This window comes from Symsagittifera roscoffensis, chromosome 2 (genome assembly GCF_963678635.1).
Source record: "Symsagittifera roscoffensis chromosome 2, txSymRosc1.1, whole genome shotgun sequence".
In the NCBI taxonomy this organism is placed as follows: Eukaryota; Metazoa; Xenacoelomorpha; order Acoela; family Convolutidae; genus Symsagittifera; species Symsagittifera roscoffensis.
Window position 1 is genome coordinate 21360849 of NC_087063.1, and position 23554 is coordinate 21384402.

Genomic DNA, 23554 nt, shown 5'->3' on the forward strand with positions numbered 1-23554 from the left:
CGCCTTTAGTTGAAACTTACGAGTGTCCAGAAAAAAAACAGTTTTACAAGGGCATTTTAAATTTTAAAATCTTGTTTTGTTAGACCCATTCATCATTTAAATCTTCGAAGCGCACATGAGTTGGCCTGGAACTTTGCCAAATTGGCAATTATCTAACCCCACGAATTACATCAGAAAAAATACAGATGATCCTTTTTTATACGTTTGAACTCGTAATATTACGCTATCGTAATTTTGCAGCAAAAATCATTTGTTAAAAACTTATTTCGACCCCCAAAACTGGTTTTAAAAAAATAACTATCTCAAGCATATATATTCCTTAGTTCCCTAGTGTCGTCGAAAGTTAAAACAACAATATTATTCGTATAAAACCAAAACCGTGAGTATTCCAATACACAATATGAACAATCTCCACAAAAGAAAGCCGTTCATAACTGCTTTTTTCCCAATTCCGTTTATCATGTATCTAAATTTTGACTTAAAAAAAACTTTTTAAAAATACAGTTTTTTAAACTTCTCCACTGGCATTGTCAAAATAAAAATGATAAATATTACGTCTCCAATAGCAATGCGTAGGTCAGTCAGCTAGCCTTAATTAAGTTTGGAATAGTTTATGAGCCGTATTACTTCGCCGTTTAATTATTACTAGGAAACTCTAAACATCGTTCTAATAAAATTTCTGGTTTTTAAAAGATCGGAAATCTTCAAATTTCAACATCACAAAAAAACTGTCGCAATTTAATTATCTATTTATTTTGAACCAGTGAATCAATAGTTTTAGAACGAAAATAAAAATTTGCTAAACATGTATTAAAAAAGATAAAACATTTCTGAAAACAAAACCACCAAGTGCATATATTTTTTCTCTCCTTATAAAACCAAACATTAATAAAAGCATCTACTTAAATTCTACTTTAATGAAATTCCATAAGCTTGAATGCCCAAATGCTCAACTTCACTGGAACTACTGCAAGAATCTTTAATTTGAAACTAAATAATTTGGTTTCATAATTACAGTCAAACTCCATCAAAACTTTGATAACAGATAAGGTCAATTACAAAGTGATAAATCACGGATGATATCATGAAAGCAAATTGGATTTGTTAGTCATTTATTGCATTTTTCTTAATGAATTTGATGAATCTTTTGTCAGGACTGAAACTTTAAGCTTTTGAATCTCCCATTATAAATATAATATCAACACTTTATCTAGTTTATAAACACTTTTCTAGGTTTGAATTGAAAGCCTAATTTTGAGAAGTTTGACAGGAATTCCGTCAAAATTGTAATTGAAAAAAGGATAGCCGTTGCTATAAAAGCCGGTCGTGTGATAACAAGATCTGACAAAGACATAAAATTTAGGCATATTTGACAGTCACAATAAGAAAAAACAAATGGGGCAACGCATTTAGTCGAAAAATTGCAAACAAAATCTAAGTCCTTTTTCAATTTAGATTTTGAAGATCCCAATCTAGCACTAAAAACCTCCGAAAAATATTTTTACTGCAATTAAAAGAAAGTTTCATGGCTTGTCCTTCTAATCGCTCAAAATTAGACTAAAACAAAATTTTCTCAACAATGGATAATTTTTTGAAAATTTGTTAACGTTGTTCGAATCAAGGCTGAAAGGGCTTTAGTATGTCATATCACTCTAACCATAATGATAATTTTTTGCAGTAAAGTTTTTGAACGAACAACAAAATAAGCCAGCTCGCTCTCTGTATTCGCTCGAAATTAGAACAAAAGCCGAAAGTTTTCCACGAGTTATTTTAGCTAGTTCCTTCCCGTTTTCAATGGTCGGAAAAAACCACAGCTTATTTCGAAAGTCCTAACAAAAAAGATTCAACTCAACTTTTTAAATTGAACATGAGTTTTAGCGAGTTGCGCCAAATAAACATGCGGCCTGTTTGCGTCTCCTCGTGGGATTCTTTCCTTCTGGAGAATACTGTGGCGATGGTTGGTATCCCAAGCATAGTGCTGATGGCAGTTCTAACTGGGATTCTCATCATAATACTGCAAGGACGAAAGAAGCCGGCAGACAGTCGTGCCGCCGCTCGCTCTAGCTCGGGCACACAGAGATCGGATACTGCCGTTAGTATACAAAACAATCTCTTTAACGATTCCTTGACTTAGGTAGTTCATCAATAGATTTCATTAAAAATTTAATAAAACTTTGCTTTTTTACTTTGTGATCGGAGAGGATTAAGATTTTTTATAAAAATCTAAGACCATTTATCCACCAATGAAAAGACCAACAACTCGTTGCGGAAAACCGATGTTGTGTCTCTGCTAAAGAAATCTATCCATTTTTGCCTTTTTCCTGGGTTGCGATTTGTTGACTCTCCCGTTCACAACGAGCACAGATCATGATAGGCCTCGAATCACTGTCTTTTTGACTAAGAGACCGATACTTTAGCGACTACCACATCGCTTCTGTCTCTTCCCCACAACCATCCAATCAGTCAAACCATTCTGATGATAATTAGTCATAAAATTGTTAACAATTCTAACTGAACAACTGATCACTTAAATGCGTTCCTACCTGAAAAAACACAAAAAACAACATGAAAAAACGTGGATAAAATAGCATCAAAAGTGCGCCACATGATATGACAAAGGGAAAATTTTTACAACAAGCAGAAAAGAAACGCAGAGGCTAGAAGTAGAGAGACTTATCAAAATCTTGCTATTCAACAACAACAGAAAAACTAGCCAAAAAAGATAAAAATTAATGATGTTTCATTTCCAGTTCACATTGCTGAAAATCTCGGAATGTTTTGGTGCTTAAAACACAACTGCTACTATGGGACTGTGCTTTATAGAAACCAACAATCAACGTAACTGCTCCCTTTTTAAAGAGTTGGACCGAATTTGTGGATTTTTTAAATTTCCGCAACTGTTAATTGCTGCCAAGCCCAATTCGCAAAAAAATTCTTGATATATAAATAAAAAAAACTACAAACCAATTTTATTGTTACTGTTATAGTGTGCAAACTATGAGACAATAATTTAGAAAAAAAATTGGCTGAAAGCACAGGGGAGGCTTTTGCAAAATAGTTAATGAGGTAACATATGAGTTAAGATGTTTGATGATAGAGAAGTCGGAGAGTTCATAGCTTTTTTCAACCATAACAAAAATTTCCAAAATTTTTTTAACCACTGATGTATCTAAGCAAAGACGATGTTTCAAAGCCAGTTTACAAAGCTTAAGTTATTGAAAATTTATAATGCTTGAAAAAGTTGTTTGGGACAGTTTCAACTATGATTGTGTATGCTTGAAATCAACAACTAAGTTAATTCCTCCGTTATTAATAGATTAATTGGAAAATTGCTTTAGCTTTCAATTTCCTCACTCGTTTGAAAAAAGACAAAAAAAATCAAAAAGAAGGCCATATAATTGAAACGGAACACTTCAGACCAATGTCATGGTTAATAACAAAGAGTGAAATCTAAAAAATATTAATTTACAAAACGGTATTATTTATTTTGGATTTTTCGAAATGTTTTCAAAATTAATCAATATTGAAAAAAAATTCAATCGACACAGAAATTGTACTTATACTTAAATTGTACTTGAACTTTTTCTTGCTCTTCAACGCGTTTTTATCGAGGGCTTGGAAATTAATTTTAAGAGCAGAAATAGTTGAGCTTCTTAACTTCTGAATTCATTCTTTGAAATCATTGCAAATTTCAGTTATTTTTTTAGTCAAACAGGCCGGAGGTTAATTATTCAGATTGACAAGAGAGCACGTAATCATCAGAGAGCGCTCACCTTGCTAATTGCAGCGCTTGGGCAATTTGAACCAGCAATCAGATTTTTGCTGGGCACCATCACTATCTGAGCGCCACAATGCCACAAAACTTATCTTGTTAGGAGCTAATTAGTTTAATGAAAAAACTTGAACGAAGGTCCTATTGGCTTATTTTTTTTAGTTCCACTAATTAATAAATTTTTAAAAGTATTTCAAACTTAATAAAAATACGAAAACTTACTGAAATTTGATTACTTTCCAAATTGATTCTCAGTAACAAACAAGATTGGGAGAGATAGTATAAAGCAGCAAAAAATCAAAAAGACAAGACAAAAACAAAATCAAAAAAATAAGCATAAATGAGTCGATAGATGGTATTTGAATCGAATTGAAAAGAAAACAAAGACAGCCGGTTACTGTGCAAGTAGCACAGATTGTTCCAACCATAGTCTTTAAAAATTCTACCTTTTTGCAAATTATTGTAGTTTTTTTTGGCGTGGTGTGAAAGAACTGAAAAAAAACTGGGAATTAGATACATTCAACAGCCATACTAGAACAAGCAAATTGAAAAACAATTTTTGTAGAAAAATTACTAGAAAACGAAAAAAAATTTGATTCCAAGAAAGCCCTACAAAACTCAAACCAAATTAACGTTACCCAGGTAAAACTAAGTTTGTACCTTTCCAATTAAGCTATTGTAAGCTTTTAGGGAATTAAAATAAGATTGCTCGCTCGCTTTATTCGCTCGAAATAAAGCGAAAAAAAATTATCAAAAGTGGTTCGAATTACGACTGTAAGGACTTTAATATGACATATCAATCAACCCAGTCCGATAATTGTTTGTGGTACCTGATTCTGCATGAAAAACAAAAAGAAAAAAACAAACACAGACCCGAATACAAAGTTCCTCCCCATTTTCAATAGTCGGAACAACATTAAATGAATAAGGTGTTCAGAAAAACCAATAGAAAAAGAACAACGGGTTCGTGTAATTTGACTCACATTGGTTTTTCGTGGAAAAAAGTCATTGCATCTTCAGCTTACTGTTCATACCGGATAAAAAAAAGTTGCTTTTCACCAGTATAACGCCTTGTACGGCTATTTATTCAATATGGAGATTTTATGCACAGTCTTTTAAACTGAAATTCAATAAAACAGCTGGATGGCTATCTGAGTATAATTTTAAGCGTAATTTTTCTTGAGTATATTAAATTCAGTTTATAGGAATAACAAAAGAACAAATTCTTCAACTTAGCTTCTTGTTCACCAGACTTTAAAAATATTTACTCTTTTTTTAAATAAAAAAATAATAAAAAGTTAGAAGCAGAATAGCACTTTGTAACAAAAATTTGAAAACAGCAGCGACCGATGCAAACTTTCAAACAGAAGACTCATTTCCTAAATACTAAGAAAACAACTCAAATTTGTTGTTAAAGATTGAACTCATTTTAAATAGCTAGCAAAACAAAAATGACAAAACAGCCACGATTAAATTCCTCTGCTCTTTTTCTGTACATGATTATTACAATAAAGATTTAAAAAGAGATTATGTAAAAAAAGAGCAGAGGAATTTAATCGTGGCTGTTTTGTCATATTTGATTTTTTTTGTTAGCTTTTTTAAATGGTCCTTATTGTAATGTAATAAGAAAAACTTGATTGTAATAATCATTATTAAAACAGTAAGAAAATTGGATATTAGAACCTGTTCATTTTTTTTCCTCTTTGGTTTTCGTTTTTACCTAAACTGGTTTCTACCTGACCATTCATTATAGACATTGCACTATATTTTTAGCTGTGCCAACAATGGCCATAGTCTAAATTTATTTATTAGAGTCAAACAACAACTGTCCGTCGGACGTCTGACAACGTTTATAAGAGCTCTCCTATAATAACAATTAATCTCATTTTAGCCTCATACATTTTTTAACACAGAAGCAAATCAAAGCTTCGCACTACTTGCGATTCAACTCAAGCATAGATATTAAGGTGGATGCCACTAAAACTTTCGGAGAAGCACAACCGTTGCGGTAAATTAGGATTAAAAAATCAGTGAGTCCCAAACAAGCAGACAAAATTGGGGTAGACGATCGTTGAACTAAAAAAATTTTTAGAAAAAATCAACTTGAGCTTAAAAAATTATAACTAAAAAAATTTCTCCGTTCTTAAACACACCATTCAATTCTTCTTTCGCCCTTTAAACGACACCGATCACACATTTGCTGAATGCACTTAAGCCGAACAAACTTGTCGAGCAAAAACAAATACCCACCCTTAAAAGGAAATAAAAAATGAAATTATACATAATTTAGATGTCACAAACTTACAAATCAAAGGTACTTATCTTTGCTTTTTTAGCGAAACTTGCTTCAACCAGAACAACATTGGTTGATTGGCAAAGTAAGCCGACAAAAATAAGCAGACAAGCAATATTCCGATAATTAAATTTCTGTTTCATAAAAAATCAGCTCATGGCCACAATCGAACGATTTTCTAGCTTCTCTCGAGCTTGGACAACACAACACCTCCACACTAAACATGCCAAATTGGTACTTCAAACTTGATATACTCTTAACATAAGCAGAGAAAATGTTTCATTTTATTGAACAAGTTTTTACGGGAAAAAAAATTTTTACTCCGATTTGATTATGCTTGCTAATCGCAAACGTTATTCAATGAAAATAAAGTTGGAAAAAGTTTCTGAAAATCCTCCGACAATTGTTTTTCTCAACTTTTTCAAATCTGCCCACAAGCACTATCAGAAGATATAATTCAGTCCAAAGTTTTGGTTGCGCTGTTTAGGTTACCTCAAGACATTACGTAATGATTTATGGGTTCACACGGTGCCGACGCATATAGATGGATTAAAACACGCATTACTCAGTCTAAACTGAAAATTAATGAGCCCAAAAAAATACTCTAATTAAAATACTTAAAATTCAATATCTTTTCGATATCTTCATGTTTGTTTAACTTTCAAAAACTGGTTTTAATTGCACTGAGAGTTGTTCGCAGACAAACAATAGAAACCAATCAAACAATTTTCTCAACACAAGTGTATTTTTTCCACTTTGTTCTTTATTTAAAATCCTTCAATGATTTTTCAGGTGACTAGAGCACTGACAGTTAATTGCGTGCTGTACACGGTCTTTGCAATTGTCCATCAAAGCATTCTGGTCAGTTACGGATTGGTAAGTTGGTTGACTGAATTTGATCACATTCCAATTTTTTTAGACCTAAGTTCTTCCGACATTTCAGAGAAGAAAAAGGCAATTTTAACTGAGGAATAAATGAAAAGGTTCCGGCAAAAATGTATATTCTGGCGCCTCACATTCGAGCGTGAAGGTACACTGTTTGGTGAAAGGTCTGTAGAAGAATTTCTTTATTGGTCGAGCAAAATGCATAAGGTAAAATAACATACCGACGGAGGATCACTGCCCAGAAACTATTCAACGCAAAACCCTTATAGGCCAAAAGTATCATCAAATGTCAAATCTTATCATGTTTTCTAAATGTTGTCATCTAAGTTATCTTTACACATTTATCAGTCAATTTGCCCTGCGACATCTTTTTTCCCTCAGAATAATAATTTCTCATAATTTAAGTTAAATACATATCGTTATCAAAAAAACCTGAAGAAAAAGGAATCGTGTTTTTTTGTTAGTTGACCTAGCATAGATGAAAAAAAAACTGTCTTTCAAGAAGTACGTTCGTGATAGTTGGCTAAAAAGTTGAAGGCGTTGCTATATTTAATACGTAGCAACAATACATACATGCCTATTAGTAAAAAAAAATCTAGGCTTATAAAATTCCCAATTGAATCAGCCTTTTCGATATGTCAAAAAAAGTGTTTGAAGAAAATTATAGAAAATTAATCCTCGCATGTTGTTGATTCTAGCTAAGTTTTCTGTAAGAATTGTATCTAATGTTTGTAAGATTTGTATTTTTTCGGAAGAATTTTGCAAGATAAGTAAGCACGCCCCCTCTACCATGTATTTACGCCCCGCGCCTCGTGGATTTGAACACCAAAGGATCCACTAGTTGATTTGTTTTAAGACCTGCAATTTTGGTAGCCCGACCCTAAAACTTTTCTATAGGCGCCTGTACACATACCCAAAGGCGCTACTAATATAGAGGGGATAAGCGCCGAAAAATGCTATTTTGGGGTGAAAACCTTCAAAAAGTGCAGAAATTTTTTGAAATTTATTGCAAATCAGGGTCTTGATTTAAAATACGTACATTTGAAAAAACCTAGATCCGCATCTGATTGCGCACGTACACTAGATTTCGATTTGCTTTTATTTCAGTCCATACTGAGAGGCATTTGGGTTATTCCTCTGGCTCACACGCTTTCCTCGGTGGCTGCGGGAGCACGGGCTCTGAGCTACTTGGCCATACCTACTATGCGCGCTGCACTCAAAAGAGCACTCAACATCATCTGATCTCCGAAGGGAAAAATCGCACAAAAGAAAACAGATCAAAAAAGAGGAGACATTGTGTGCTTCGTGCAAATTATTTGGCAAACTTCGTTTTGGATCAACAAGTCTAAACAAAAGTAACAAAACTAAATGTTCATTAATTTAAAGTCGAAAACGAACTCTTAAAAAAGTATTAAGATTGGTATCAAAAATCAACGCACAACGTTGTCTAACACTCTAATGCATCGAAAGCGCTCAGCAATTCGGAAAAAAAACAGCAGAGACTCATTTGATTTACTTTGGCGAAACACGGTTTACTAAGCGCTCATTGCTGGTTGAATGCTTAGTAATTTTATCCTAAATTATAAGTCTCACCTTAGATCGTCAAATTGTCTTGACAAAAAGTAGAGTAGAAACAATAGTTAGAAAAGGTATGAATTAATTAGTTGGTTAGATACAGAGCACTGGGTTATTAGATTATATAAATGAATCGAACAGCTTAAAGAAATATACCTATGAGGGGAGGTTGAGCTAATCTTATTTTGTTCATCAATATTTTATCTTCTTACAAAGGTCGGTGGCTGATTAGTATGTATGGTTGCCCTTGATGTTTGTCCAAGTCAGCACTTCTGGTTGGGTCGTCTGAATCGTCTTGCCGTAGTCCTTTGGGTACTTGTAGTCCAGACTTCCTCGGGTGTGCGTATCTCGAGTATCTCGATTTATAATTTTTCAAATCAAACTTAAAATGAGAATTTATTCTCTTTTTATAAGTGAAAAGGGCTAGATTAATTTTAGTGTGAGGGCAGAAAAGAAAAATTATTTATTTTTAAAAGATATGACTGAAGAGAACTGACTTGCTGCTGACTGAGCAAAATGAAACACTGAAGATTTCAGGCCAGTCCTTTTGCTCGTAAGCATAAACCGGCGGCTGATTCAATCTTTAATTATTCAGGTTTCACCTGCTCCTTTGTTCTCCCTTTCTAATAAGGGAATTTTCAACTAGTTTTTATTTGATTTTTTCAAATCAAATATCTTCAACTTATTAGTCCCCTTTGATGAAAACCGCAGCCTTCAGTTTGCCTTATTAAAAATTCATATTACTCTCTCTGATGCATCATATTGCAGGTGCACCTCTGCTTAATCAAAGCAAGGAGAATTTCAGTGCAGCCGGCAAGACTGCTAAATATTTATCCAGTTTGTTTCAAGTTAAGTTAAAAGGGACGTATTAATAATCGCCGCCCTTTTAAAATATTGAGCATGAAAAAATGAGAAAAATTGGACAAGTATTTAAAAAGGAGTGGATTTTCAGAACAAGATTTTATAGTCCTAGTAAGAGTAAATCAGTCAATATCTGATTTAGTGAAAAGAGGCTTTAATTTAAATGGCACGCTCCAATTTAGAATTGGGTCGTTAAATAAACAATTAAGACAATGGTCTTTTGTGTGTGTGTAGTATTTCGCAATACTACAACTCACCCCTTTTTTTAGAAAATTAAGCTGTTCGATTCTTACAGTTACCATGGTGAAAGTTTAAACACTTTAATGGTTAAATACTATAGTTATAAAATTTAAAGAGAACATCAAACGAAAAAGTTATGAAGATAAGTTAGGTTTTATCTAGAGCTTCCTTCCGAATTCAAGCTCCACATTGTATGATCTGAGGATCGCTATCTTCCTCTGTGAAGCCTCAAGTTTTTGTTGCAACTTCACGATTTTCTTCTTTTTAATTTTGTTTTTGATTCGTAGTCTGCTCATTCCGTCCGTAAGTTGTTGAATGTCGTCCTGTTCTTCCTGTCTGTTTTTTACATGGTTCGGAAAAGCAGTTATTCCCTCGAACGGAATGGTGACTTGCGTGCCTCCTGCCTTGAGGATGTAGCCGTGTTCCTCCCTCTTCTTTAATTTCCAGAAGTTGTTTTCGTTCTTTATAACCACTTCTGGCTGAGTTATGAAGTCGATAGGCATCATCGCCTTTTCCATTGTCGTTGAGTTGGCGACTTCAATGAACGATGGCAGTTTCCATCTGTTATAATTTTCTTTTATTGAGTACTTTAAACTCGTTATATATTTTGGATTTTCCGTATCCAACTTGGTTTCTCTGCACTTCCAATCTTTGGGTTAAACTAGGAAAATTGCGAGGGTTCTTATTTAACCAGTCGTCTATTGACAAAAATTGAACTGCTACCGGTTTCCGATGTTTCTTCTTGAGAGGCAGCTTTCTTTTAAACTACTCTGGTGCTGGGTCAGCATTTTGGCAGTTCCAATTCAAAATTGGGTCATATTCCACTTTGCTAAACATCAATGTAAAATAAGTAATTATTCAAAATCCCGAATTACATTCGGATACTAAAGCTGATTATCAAATGTTTGGACAATGAAGGACAAAGTGTAAAATTGTATGTATATAAAAGGTGGAAAATATAATCTTGTGGTTTCACACAAACCCACCACGGAAAACAAATGAAGAAAGACGATCATGGTGTTTATTAACCACAGGAATACAAATGAAGAAAGACCATCATGGTGTTTATTAACCACAGGAATAAAGCATTTTCCGACACTGAGTTAAGCTCAGATATTAAACTTATGTAGTTAAAGCAAAAATGGAAATTTGGGCGTTAATTAACCCCTAATCTTAAATTTATGTCCACCTGGTTGTCATAACCAGCAATTTTTGTTACATTTTTTGATAGAAAATAGAAAAGATTTGAATTATAATCAAATCAAAATGAAATATCGTAGAAAAGGAAAATTAAACAGACAATTTGCAAACTGTATAATGTTCAAAAAGATAAGTTTATTAGTTCCTTTTTGGTTTTAACCCTCTGCATCAATCCATGTTCACATCTTTAGTACAGAAAGTCATCCTGAACTTTATGATGCAAAAATTTAACGTAAACAATCTTAAAGATGATGCGGTCCAATTTTCAAAGTGTTGCTTCTGAAAATTTGTTGTTTTTAAGGATTTAAATGCCTGCATGTTGTGGATATTGAACTACCGAATTGATATTTTGGCCAAATTGTGAGGAGCGAATCATAAGAGTCTCAAAGGCTGCATACAGCCACCAACAAGCATTTGCGTTGTTGAAAGATTATGGTACCATAATTTTAAAAAGGCTACATGAAGCCACCAACAAATGCTGGCATAAATCTGCGGTGGGTCGGGTCGACAAACATTGTTCGCCCATTTTATGATAAAGAATATTGGTGAAAATTTTACTCAATGTGTTGAGAAGAAAGGAGGTAATATTTCCCTTTTTGATGAATTTCTTCTAGTTTGCATTTTGTAACTTGAAAACTACAAAGATAAAAATAATGTCATCGATCCCTTCTTGGGCCCTAAGAGGAATCCAATGGTCCAAATTAACTTCGCAGAATGAGTTTGTTACAATTTTACATTGGCTAGTTCTTTCATCAAAGGTTTCACTCTATTAATTCTCGTTATTGTACGTAGGGTAATTTGACATTCCCTTAAGTGTAATACTGAATTTTCAGTTGATAAAACCGCCTGAAAATGAAATTATTATAGACTCGTAAAACTGTGATATTTTAACTTCCTGGCCTTTTGCAATTTTTTTTTTGCAAATATGTTGAAGTCGAAAAACTTTTTTTTGTCTGAGCCATTGGGTTCCGATCCCTCTATCTTTATTTGATTTTGAGGATGGTCCAAAATTGTTAGCGTACTTGACTGTTTTCGATCTCGGTTAAGAATTAAATCCGTGTTCATGCATTTTGGCATATCCTTTTGGGTGTCATAAAGAACCGCTATTCATTGTAGTACATTTGTAGGATAATATTCGTAATCTAATTTTTTAGTAATATTAAACAAAGTTTACTGCTCAGTATAAAAAATTTTAGGTAAACTTCACAAAATTTTAAGCGTTATAAAAGCTTTAAAGAAAATATTGTTTTAAAGCACGAAGAAACGGGTTTATTTTATTTCTATGTTTTCAAACGTTTGGCCTATTACACCTTTGTTTATATCTACTTTTGATTCTCTGGAATTTTTAGTACGATAGGCATTGACTTAATTTCATTCCTACAATAAGTGCTTTTTGCATTGATGCCTTTTTGTTCTAAGGACTTATCAATTCTAAACGATGTTCCTAATTTGAAAACTATGCCTGCTGGAGAAATTGAAATTACGCGGGATGATTTTGGTGCAATAGTTATATTTTTATCGAGAAGTACATTTTGATAAAAACTTAGATATGGATAACTTTTGCTTCTTATAATACTGATAGGAACTGTTAAATCTGGGTACTTTTTTAATTCTAAGTTTAAATTTGGAAAGTTTATTGATTTAATGTTGTGAGAAATGAAATTCATTCCTAATATATTTAGATCGCATCCGTTCTCAGCTGAAATCCATGCTTTGATTTTTACCGGATTATCAGTGTTTGTACCAAAAGTTGAGTCAAAATTGGTATAACCTATAAGTTTAAGCTTTTCTCCATTAACAGCAACTGTGTTTGATCTAGATTTATTCAGCTGTAGAGGCTGTATTTTACAATATTGTTCATAACTGTCAAAATTAATAAGTGAACATGTTGCTCCAGTGTCTAGTAGAAATTGGGTTTCCAGACCGTTATTTTTATTTTTGTCTCCGACGGGATGTTGGTATAAGTTAATGTATAATTGTATTTTTGGTTCGGACGGAGACTGATCTAGTTTAAATTAACAAGTTCACACTCATTATCGGTATAGTCTCCTGGAATGTCATCATCACTAAAGTTGTGGATCTGGTAAGGTGAATAATAATCGTTATTTTCGTTGAAGGGTTTTTTACTGTTTGACCTGTCACGCGATTGAGAACTTTCCTTGACGTTTGACAAATGCCTGAATTCTTGTTGGGGATTTATATCATTGAAATTGTTGTCTACTCTTGACCTACTCTTGCTATAGTTATGATAACTTCTGTTTGAATTCTCTCTTAATTGAAGCGAGTCATAATTTTGCTCCTGTTGATCGTTATATTTGAAGCAATGTCTTATCGTATGGCCTGACATGCAACACCAATTGCAAAACATTGGGTTGTTTTGTTTGTTTCTATGCTCATGTGGATTATAAGCTGCGTTTATTTTATGATCTTTCATTAGTCCTGTTAACTCTTTAATTTGATCCTTTATTCCCTCTATTTCCAATTTATTATCTATGCTACTGGATGCTGTTCCGATAAACTCACTACTTATTGCAAAACTTAAGTCTTTTGTAGCAATATGATCTTTTAATTGTTGCCAAGTTGCGGGTGGATTCTCAATTAGCAATTGATGAGCCTTTTGTATCAAGCCTGGCGGATTTAAGCCGCGTACAAAGAATTCCATTTTCTTTGCTGTTCTTTGATCATCATTAAAAGTTGGATTAGGCCATCCACGGTCTACTGCAGTGCTTAATCTATGTATGTAGCTTTTAATGAATTCATCAGGTTGTCTTTTTATGTTTTCTGCTTCTATTCGTCTCCTATATTTATCCTTATCATCAGTGAATCTATCTATGAATTGATCTCTTATATCATTCCAAGGTAAGTTTGCTGCTAATCCCTGATACCATTGAGCGGCTGGACCTCTTAATATTGAACCAAATAAGGCTCTTTGTCTGTTATCATATGCGTCTTGTTCGTCACCTGCATCTCCTGGTCTAGTGCCTAGGGAAAATGCTATCTTTTTCTCTACTATATCAAGAAAATCTCTTGCATCCTCATTCGGATCTAAGCCGGTAAACTTTTCGAGAGCTAAATCTGGGTATACTACTACGTTTGCCATTTTTGTTTAATTCACTCAATGTTTTCTTAACAATATATAAAGGGTTTGGATGTGTTCTGTACTGATCAATTGTACGGACTAAAATATTTGTATTTAAGTTACAAGGAAGTTTGCTGGTTTCAATGAATACGAGTTTTTGTTAGATAGATCAATAGTGCTATGGGGCTGTTTAAGCTTTTTTAAGATAGAAGTTATCTCTGGGGTATTGCTGCTGGAAAGAATAGTTAATTCGTGAATATTTTTGTGTGGGTGTTTGGACAAAATTGTGATTTGATCTTTTTGGATATTGGTGATATACCAAATAATTTTTGTGGATTTATTTTTTAATTTTAGTTTTAAATAAAATGGTGTTGTATTTACTTAATAAAAGTTGGTCATAGCATTTTACATCCTTTTAGGGACATAAATAATTATCTAGGGAATGATAAACAATATAAAAAATATTTAAATTTTTCTTATGAACTTGTTATGATTTTTAATTTTTGTTTAGGAAAAGTTTGTGTTTTTAATAAAAAATGATTAAAATGCAAGTAGTTTTGTGCTTTGGTATATTATGATATCAAAAAGCAATCGGGAGTGAAGCAATTAATCGCTCTTCCGGTATACAAATTATGTTATTTGGTATTTTTATTTGCTGAAGAATTGTGTCAATTTCTGGAGTATATCGTCAAAAGAAGACGTATAATTCGTGTTTATCTTCGTTAGGGTGTTTTGCTAGTATACTAAAATGATTTTTTTCAGTGTTAGTGATATACCATATGATGTTATAGACTTTATTTCCTAATTTGAGCTTTAAATTTATTGTACTGACGTCAATTTTAAAATGTGTTGACATTAATTTCACGATGTTTGTTTTCTTTTTCCTCAGCCAAGTTGTACTATTTGATTAGTATGTCTTAGAGTAATGAAAACCTCTTAGGAATTATTGAATATTAACAAAGTTTTTAATAATAAGATAAGGAAATAAAAAAATTTCTTTGGAAAAAAAATTTTTCTAAAATTTTTTCTAAGTTTTTCAAGTATTGTATTCGCTGAAACCTTAACTGAAACCTGAAACTTTGTTCAAGTGAAGTTTTGTTGATGCTATGGTATGGTTAACAATATAACTATATGCCTTTATTGGTTATTATTCGTTCAAAACTTAATTTTTTGGTTAAAAATTTTTAGAAAATTTTTTGACTGAAACGATAATCTGAAACCTGAAACTATGGTAGCTGAAGTTGAATTTTTTTAATCTTCTATACGCTGTATTATATCTGGTTTTCGCTTTAACTTGCAAAAAAATTCGAGAAAACCGAATCTTTTGATATCTTAAACTTAGTTTTTGAAAACTCAAACCTAAAACTCTTAAACTCTCTCAAACTCGGTGCATGAAAATAAAAGTTGGTTTTTGATAGCTGGTTTAGTGTAAATTAGAATTTTGAACAGGTTTGTAACTTCAAAATCAAAAATTTGTTTGCGGAAAGCTAAGTTTTTGGGGCTGAAACTATGATTTCTAGAACTGAAACTATGGTTTGACCACTTGGTTTTAGAGTTTTGAGATTGAAAATTTAGGTTGGTCTCTCTGATATATTTCTATTCCAGCAATAAAATTGCCAAAAAGATGAAAATTTTAGCCTAAAACGACGATTTTAGTTTTCTGAAACTATAAGTTTGAGGGCTCAAACTAACACCTTCTAGAAGTTTTTTGAGTTGAAAAATTTGTTAGTGCATTAAGGATTCCTATTATCTTTCAATATTTCACAAAAATTTCACTTGGGAAGCAAGATTTTTGGGTCTGAAACCAAAAACACCAATTCTGAAACGTACGTTTCAGCCTTAGGAACCAAAATTTAAAATTGGTTTGGTGGGTTTTAACACCGTTAGTTTTCTCTAGAAAGTCAAAATTCGGCGTTCGGAGCTCAATTTTGAGACCAAAAACTCAATTTTTGTGTTCTGAAACCTGAAACTAACAAAAACGTACCATTTAAGACCAGGTTTTTGACTTATGGTATCCAAATTTGGGTTTGACTAGTTCAACTTTTGCTGTTTTACCCGAATCCGTTTACAGAAACTTGAAATTTTGACCGGAAACTATACTTATTTTAACTGAAACGTTTGACCCTATAACTGAAAACTAGACTGAAACCAAAAATTTTGGCTGGTAAAAATCAATTTTTTATTGCTTATGCTATCATATGAAACCTATTTTATCAATATAAAGTGGATGTGTCAGTGTTTTAAACTTAGTTTTTGTTGTAAAACCTGATATTTTTATGCTGAAACTAAAACTTGGTGTTTGGTGTTACGTGGTTAACGTTTAAGATTGGTTTTAGTGCGTAATCTTATTGTTTATTAGGTGTATATTTAAACTGTGTTAAAAAAAACTAATGATTTATCAAAAAACACTCAAATCCGTTCCTTCCTTTTTGGTTTTTGTTATTTTCTTCCTTAGTTTCAGTAATTGGTAGCTTTACTGATGGATGATTTAGGTTTAAGTTACTTTAAGGTGGTTAGAATTAAAATGAGTTTAAGAAAATTTGAGGATAAGCCTCGAGAATTGATGAAGGATTAGGATAAATAGCAACAACCGTGGATGGTTTGAGATAATGTGATGAAGAATTCAATTTATCATACAATTTAGGGTACTCTTAGATCGCACATATGACCACTTAACCCCCTCGAAAAAATAAATGAAGATATTTAATAAGTTTTTGAGCACTTTAGTTTAATACAGAATTTCGTTAATTTTAGTGATGATAACTTTAAACTGAAGTTTCGGCAAAACTTTAGTGGATTACTGGACAAAACGGGTATATCTTACTAGCGGACTTAGGCAGAGAACGATTCTTTCAGAAATTTTATATATTATTATAATAATAGATAATAGTTAAGTTCATGAGCTAATGTCAGTTAGAAAGCCGTCTAATAGACCTCGAGATGGAGGGATATCGTGGGCGACTGCTAGCGCAGGGGATGCATTTCGCAAGAACCCTACTAGGAATATCTGTCAAGTAGAAGACAATGAAATTGTGTTTCTATCGAAAGATACCCATTGTCTCTGGCTTTTTGAGGTTGGAAACTAATCTGACAAATACTCACAGATCCTAATAATAATATATTTTTTGAATTTTAAAAGCTGTTTCTAGTTTGTTGGAAAAAGAATTTCTTAAGGAGTAGTATTCGATAACTTGACTGCCCAAATAGCCCCACTGCGGTACTAATTTCCCACTGCGGAACTTATTTTTTTTTGCCGCCGAAAACACTGCAAAAATTTAAAAAAAAAAGGTCCAAAGGTACCAAAAAATTGTCGAAACTTTTTTCAAGGTTCATGAAAATCTGATCTCTCGAGAAAATCTTAAATCCACTCCAGGCAAAAGGGTCGAATAATGCAGTACGAGGAAATTTTTTCAATCAATACGCACAAAAAAAAACAATTTACAAAAAGTTCTAAAAAAATGGGTTGACTGCTTTCGATAGACTAGCTTTCATAAAACTTGTTTTTCCCAAATGATGCTGGTAAAGTGAATTCGCGTCTGCTATTGATATCGCTTCATAATGAAAAGATCTTTTTTGTATTAATCTCCAACTTAACTGACCCTTTTCTATTTTATTGCTCCAGTTATCCAAAAAAAGGTTGTTAATTTCACCCTGGTATTATAATCGCTGAAACTGAAATACAATTCATCGACAATTCTGTTATTTCATGTCCAAGCAAAACATTCAATTACATTAAATAGCATCAAAATATGATATGAGACTCGCAGACAACAGAACTTGGAATCCTCAAGAATTCATTAAGCGTCGTTCTCTAAGCGACGAGCTGAGGAAGTTTTAAAACAAAATAATTAAAAAGTAATCGAAATAACTTTGCATACTTTTTTAAATTTCCAAAAACTCAATAGTAAATCCATTAACTTCAACTTTCCTAATTGAATCAGCAGAACAAATATTATATATCAAGGAATATTCAGGTGGGTCTACCTAACTTTATAATAAGGTAACTAAATTTAATTTGGAAAAAGATCTTTTTTTTTTTTAAGAATGTCCTACAAACTAAAATTTCAGAATTATAGAGATACACAGGCTCTATAGAGATACACAGGCTCTACAGACAAAACTTTCAAATATGAGGTGAACCAAATAGATTTTTAAAACATTCAGAAAAAAAATCAAATTTCGCCGTTTTCGTTTTTTAATCAGTTTTAAATAAATTACAAACAAAACTTCAAAATCTCGAAAGTTTGAAGCTTCCCTTTTATCCTCAAAAATCATGAAACCAAAGGAATTGTGTAACACTACTTCAACAACGGGTTCACGTTTCAACAAAGTAATGATTTCCAATCGATAAACACGTCTACTCAATGAAAACTTCTGAATTCAATATGAGGTTTAGTTTTTGTGAAAATGTAATGGAAACATGTTTGAAAAATGTTTAGAGCTTGCAGAATTCAATAGTAAATCCATGAATTTTAACTTTTCTAATTGAACAAGCAGAACAAATATTATATAGTATGAAGGAGTATTCAGATGGGTCTACCTAAGTACTGGGTTAAATATGGTCTACTGGATTACATATTTCTACCTGGTCTACTGGATTAAGCGTAGAGAGTCAGAATTAAAGCCAGAAACGTAGATGAAGTTTTAACTATTATTGTTCCGACCAGTAAACGTGGGGACGAAACTATTCTTCTGGTAGATTAAAGTGAAATCCCCTAGCGAAATCAAGTACAATTGAATTAAGTGATAATTAAGCCATTTCAATCAAGAGTAAAATTTGCCATTTCAATCAATCGGTTCGAAAAATTGGTTTTTTTTTCAGAGCAAGCACAGCAAACAAGAAGGCTTTAGAGAAGGAAACACTACTATTTAGGTATTGAAAATTTGGTTTTGCTCCCTGGGGCGGATCTAGGATTTTCTCGAGGGTGGGGGGTTCAAAAAAATGTCGAAAATTTTGTCGACCTTTTTTATGTCGACCAAATAGATTTTCCGAGCTCTCCCCAAACGCTAGAAAGACCCTGTACCCTGTTTTGGCCAAATTTTGTGCGCCACAGGCAAAATTTTGCAAAACCGGCCAAAAAAGGTGTTTTTAGGCACTTTTTGGAAAATTTTGACCCAAAAATCGCGTTTTTTGTCGCGCACTCAAAATTAGTATATATTGGCTCCGAAGGCTCCTTTAGAAAAATTTTGGGGTCCGACACCAAAAATGGATATCTCAAAATAATACAAAGGGGGACCCTTTGGGTCGGCAGGGGGTCATTATTTCAGTGTTGCTAATTTGATAAACTTAATGATTTTGCCGATGATAGTATGCTGCAGTTTATAAGTTTGTCACAATTTATGTTCATTCCAATCAAATCTTTTTTTGGCGTTGAACTACCTTTTCGAATCAACTTTTTGTTTATTTAAAAATTGGTTTGCTTTATAATGACTGGTTTTTCCTCTCCCCCGCACTGGATTTCGCTAATTTCTTAGATAAGTCTATTGACAATCTATTAAGGCTTAAATTTTTAAATAGCGCTTACGCGATCGAGTGGAGAAAATTCATATGAACACCTACCTATAAACTCTGAATTTTTCAAAATTCTTTATTATTTTAACTAATTATGACAAAGTTATGAGTATTAATTCAAGAATCGGTTAGATAGGATAATTAACTACCACCTAATTTGAAAGGTTTGTTATATTTGACAATTTATTTAAGAGTCAAAACGTATTATGAGTATCCTTGGGGAAGGCAGTTAATCGAGGACCATAATGACCAGGACTTTGGAAAACTAGATTTTTTTTGGTAAATCTAAAGAAGGGTTGACCGCAAAGAAGCTTGACTATTAGCCTATTTTATGTTACTGACGCTTCTTTTATCACAAAATCTGAAATAAAACTTTAAGAAAATTCGATTGTAACAAAAATGACACAGAGGCGAAACTAGGCTTGGTAAACACAAGCGTGGAATATGCAAAAAGTAGCTCTAAACGGGCAAACCAAAATGAAATAAGAAGATTAAAAATTTAAAATACACCTTGAGAAAAAAATTAGTGAGATAAGAGGTATCACTTTCGCACATCTGCTCCACGATTGCTTGAAATTTTACTAACACTAGCCACAAATAAAGCAGCTAGTTTCTATCAAACGCAGCAAAAAAATCTACCAAAAGAATTGTTCTATGTTCCAGATTATTTTAATGTTCCAGATTTGAATCTCCGACCCGTTGATTAGGAGTCTCAAGTCCTCGCATATGCGCCCAGGCCATTTGGAACTTAACTAGTGGCTCAGCTAATGCTGGATTAACCTGTTTTAATATTTTTTATATATTCTACAGATACGGAAATGCGTAATTTAAAAAAAAAATACTTAAAGCAAAACCCTACTGATTTCAGTGTTTAAGTAGGGGATAAGCCGCGTATTTAAAGAAGAAAACTACAATTCGCTCTTTCAATTGAAGTCTATCTCGGATTTGGCTGGGTAGTTTTCAAAAAAAAAAGATTCTAAAAAACGATCAAAAATTTGTTTTTTTTTCCAACATCGATAAACTTTTCTCTTCTTAAGCATGGGAATAGCCTCATATGCAGGGAAAACATCCAAATCCTAATTTTTAGATTGAACCTTTTATATCAGATTTAGCTAGCAGTTTTCGAGAAGTGATGAAAATTCTTAAAAAACTGTAAAAATTTCAAAAAATGGACTTTTCGGAAGTCAGCTAATCTACAAATCAGCTTTTCTACGAAGGAACAGAGTAAAACAGATTGCAAAGAGAAATCTAAGCAACTTGTTAGTTTGAATGAAGTATCAATCTCAGAATCAGCAGGTTATATTTTTTAAATAAAAGAATAAGAATAAAAAGTAAAAAAAAACTATAACACCCGAATATAATGTTCCTCCCCATTTTCAGTGGTCGGAACAAAAAATGAAAAGAATTTTAAAAGATTATACAGTTTTTGATGTGTTTGCGACCAAAACCGAGCAACAAAAAATTTCGGTTTGCAATAAATACCAAAAAATAATAGAAACATACCTCTGCGTGCAGTATATATAATCTGTACTACTTAACAGGAAACCAAACCGACAGGGAGTCGTTAAAATTGAAGAAAATGGCATGGGCCGACGCATATCGACAGTTTTCAACAGTAAATTAAACATAGCTTCATCAGAACTGATGAAATAAATCCTAAGAAAACCAAAAAAAAATTAAGCCATTGCAACTCAAAAACTGGAAGAATTGAAAAAAAATGTATGCTCCAATCAAACGGCTCCAGTAGCACAGAGACGGCTGAAGACGAAGAATGAGCGGAATTTCAGCTAAAAACAGCTCAATCACAATATAATAATTTCACAAATGTTTATTCAATATAGTCTTAATTGGAACAAGACTGAATATATCAGGACAAAACTCTTTGTTTTCGACTGCCTTTCAGTAATTCTGATGAAAAGTGAATAATTTTTTTTTAAAAAAAGCAGAAAAGTTCCGTTTTTCAGTGTCGTACCACAAGCAATGTCAAACAGAAAGTGACATATTTTCAGCCTATTTTTATGATATTTATACCAATTGCTTGCCTAAACTCCTTTTAAAGCCTTTACAAACCGGATTAAATGGCTACTTATACTACGCACTAAAAGAAGAATCAAAATCAGAATATTCAAACCCTATTAACTTAGAAAATGGTCGCAGGTGAAAAATCAATTAACTTTCGGCTCGGTTAATGATGGTTTCCTATGAAAAATAAAAATAATAAAAGTTGCAAAAAAAATATGAAACTCATGGCTAGAATCTGACGGCAAAAAGAAAACATTCAAAATTCAAATAAAGATCAAGTAAGCACAGAGACGAGTCAGGAAAGAAAACAATCTATAAAAACGGACTACATCATTCAAAACACGGTCATTCTCTATCGCCACAATATTACCACCCTATCTTTTTTCTCAATAATATTAAATATCAAGTGGCAATATCTGCACTTCAGCGCTGTTACGAACAAGCACCTTAAATTACTTATTAGTGAGCCCAGTAAAGCTGCATAACCTTTGATAATCGCAAGTGCAATGAGAAAATAAAACTTGCAAATACTTGATTTGTTTACCTACATTTTTTTTTTAATAGCGCAAAATTTTGCATGAATATGCAATTATTAATAACATTTATCAACTTGAAGGCGAAGCGGCCGCTTGGTTTAACTAACACTAGCGACCAATAAAGCAGTTGCTATCGAATTGCCAATGCTATGCAGCAAAAAAAATCGACCAAATAAACAATAAAACTATTTCAATGTTCCGAATTTGAATCTTCCACTTGTAGATGAGGAATCTCACGGCATTGCATCTGCACAACGGTCGCTAGAAATAAACAAGTTGCCCAGCTAATGCTAAAGGCAGCTGTTTTATTATTCTAAATCATATTTTGTACTGATGCGGAAATGCCCAACTTTCAAAAAATTAGTTTTTACGCAACGCCATAGTTGTTTCTCTGCTTAAGTAAGAGATTAGCGGCGTAATATTTGGAGATAACTACTACTCACTCTTTCAATTGAATAATTTACCTCACAATCGGCTAGGTAGTTTTAAAAAAAAAGTGAAAAAATTTCCAATAAACTTTTAACAATTTGACTTTTCATTAATCCATAAATTTATCTCTGCTGAAGCATGAGAATATCCTCATAGGCACCGAGTATTGCGATAACCGGTTTTTCAATTGATCCCTTAAAATCAGACTTAGTTAGAAGCTTTTGAGAAGTAGTTTTCGAGAAGTGAAAAAATTTCTAAAAAACGGTAGAAATTTCAAAAAATGGACTTTTTGTAAAGTCCATGCCAGCTCTTTTTACAAAAAAAAGGAAGAACAGTTTACACAGGATAGATCTAAGCTTCATGTTTCTTTGAATGAACCACCAATCTCAGAATCAACAGGTTTTTTCAAAAAAAAAATTCCAAAAAACCGGCTGATTTTCATAAATTGGACATTATCGAAGGCTACAATTTTTTTTTCAAATAAAGGGCATAGATGCTTGCGCACAGAAAATTCGCACAAATGATTTGAATAATTTTTCGGGTGGGTCATTAATCTGAGATTTGGCATGGTGAAGTAATTTTTTAAAGTCAAATGTTTCAAAACACGGTCGAAAAATCAAAAAAAAAATTATTTTTTTCTAATGCTTAATTTTTTACTAAGAAAACAAGGGCGGAGTCATTTGAGCAAAAAAAATTGCTATCACTTGTTCTTCCGATTGAACCCTTTACCTCAGATTTGGCGAGAAATTTTCGAGGACAGTTTCAAAAATTAACCAAAACTAACCAAAATGAGCTTGTTTTTACTACCATTTAGGGATAAGAGGCTTATAAAGGGGAGCTTTCAATAAAATCAGATTTGAGCAGTTAATATTTGAGAAATTGAAAAAACATAAAAACAAATAGGTCAAAAATGCTCTTACTGAAACGTCCGCAGGCCGTAGAACGTGGTGTAAAATTCAAAGCGACCAGCGAAAGATGCAGGTAAAAAAAAACAAATCCCATAAATTTTCATAAAACCTGTTTCCTTCAAACAGGGACTAACACGAGCGAAAAATATAGCAGCCACATATGCTACTAAATTGCCTTTGCTAAAATATAGTTAAATTGAAATATACCAAAAAGGCCACCAAATGAGCACTTTTATTTGCAA

The 23554-nt window shown here is 32.8% G+C and overlaps 1 protein-coding gene across 1 annotated transcript in view; it reads right to left on the bottom strand.

Annotated features, from left to right (window-relative positions):
* The window catches only part of LOC134840386 (uncharacterized), a 181690-nt gene extending 165077 nt beyond the window's left edge, over positions 1-16613 (bottom strand). Inside the window, exon 1 of the mRNA XM_063856164.1 lies at positions 16606-16613. The gene's annotated coding sequence lies outside the window, so the exon portion shown is untranslated. The remainder of the gene's footprint in view (positions 1-16605) is intronic.
* Positions 16614-23554: the final 6941 nt, after the last annotated feature.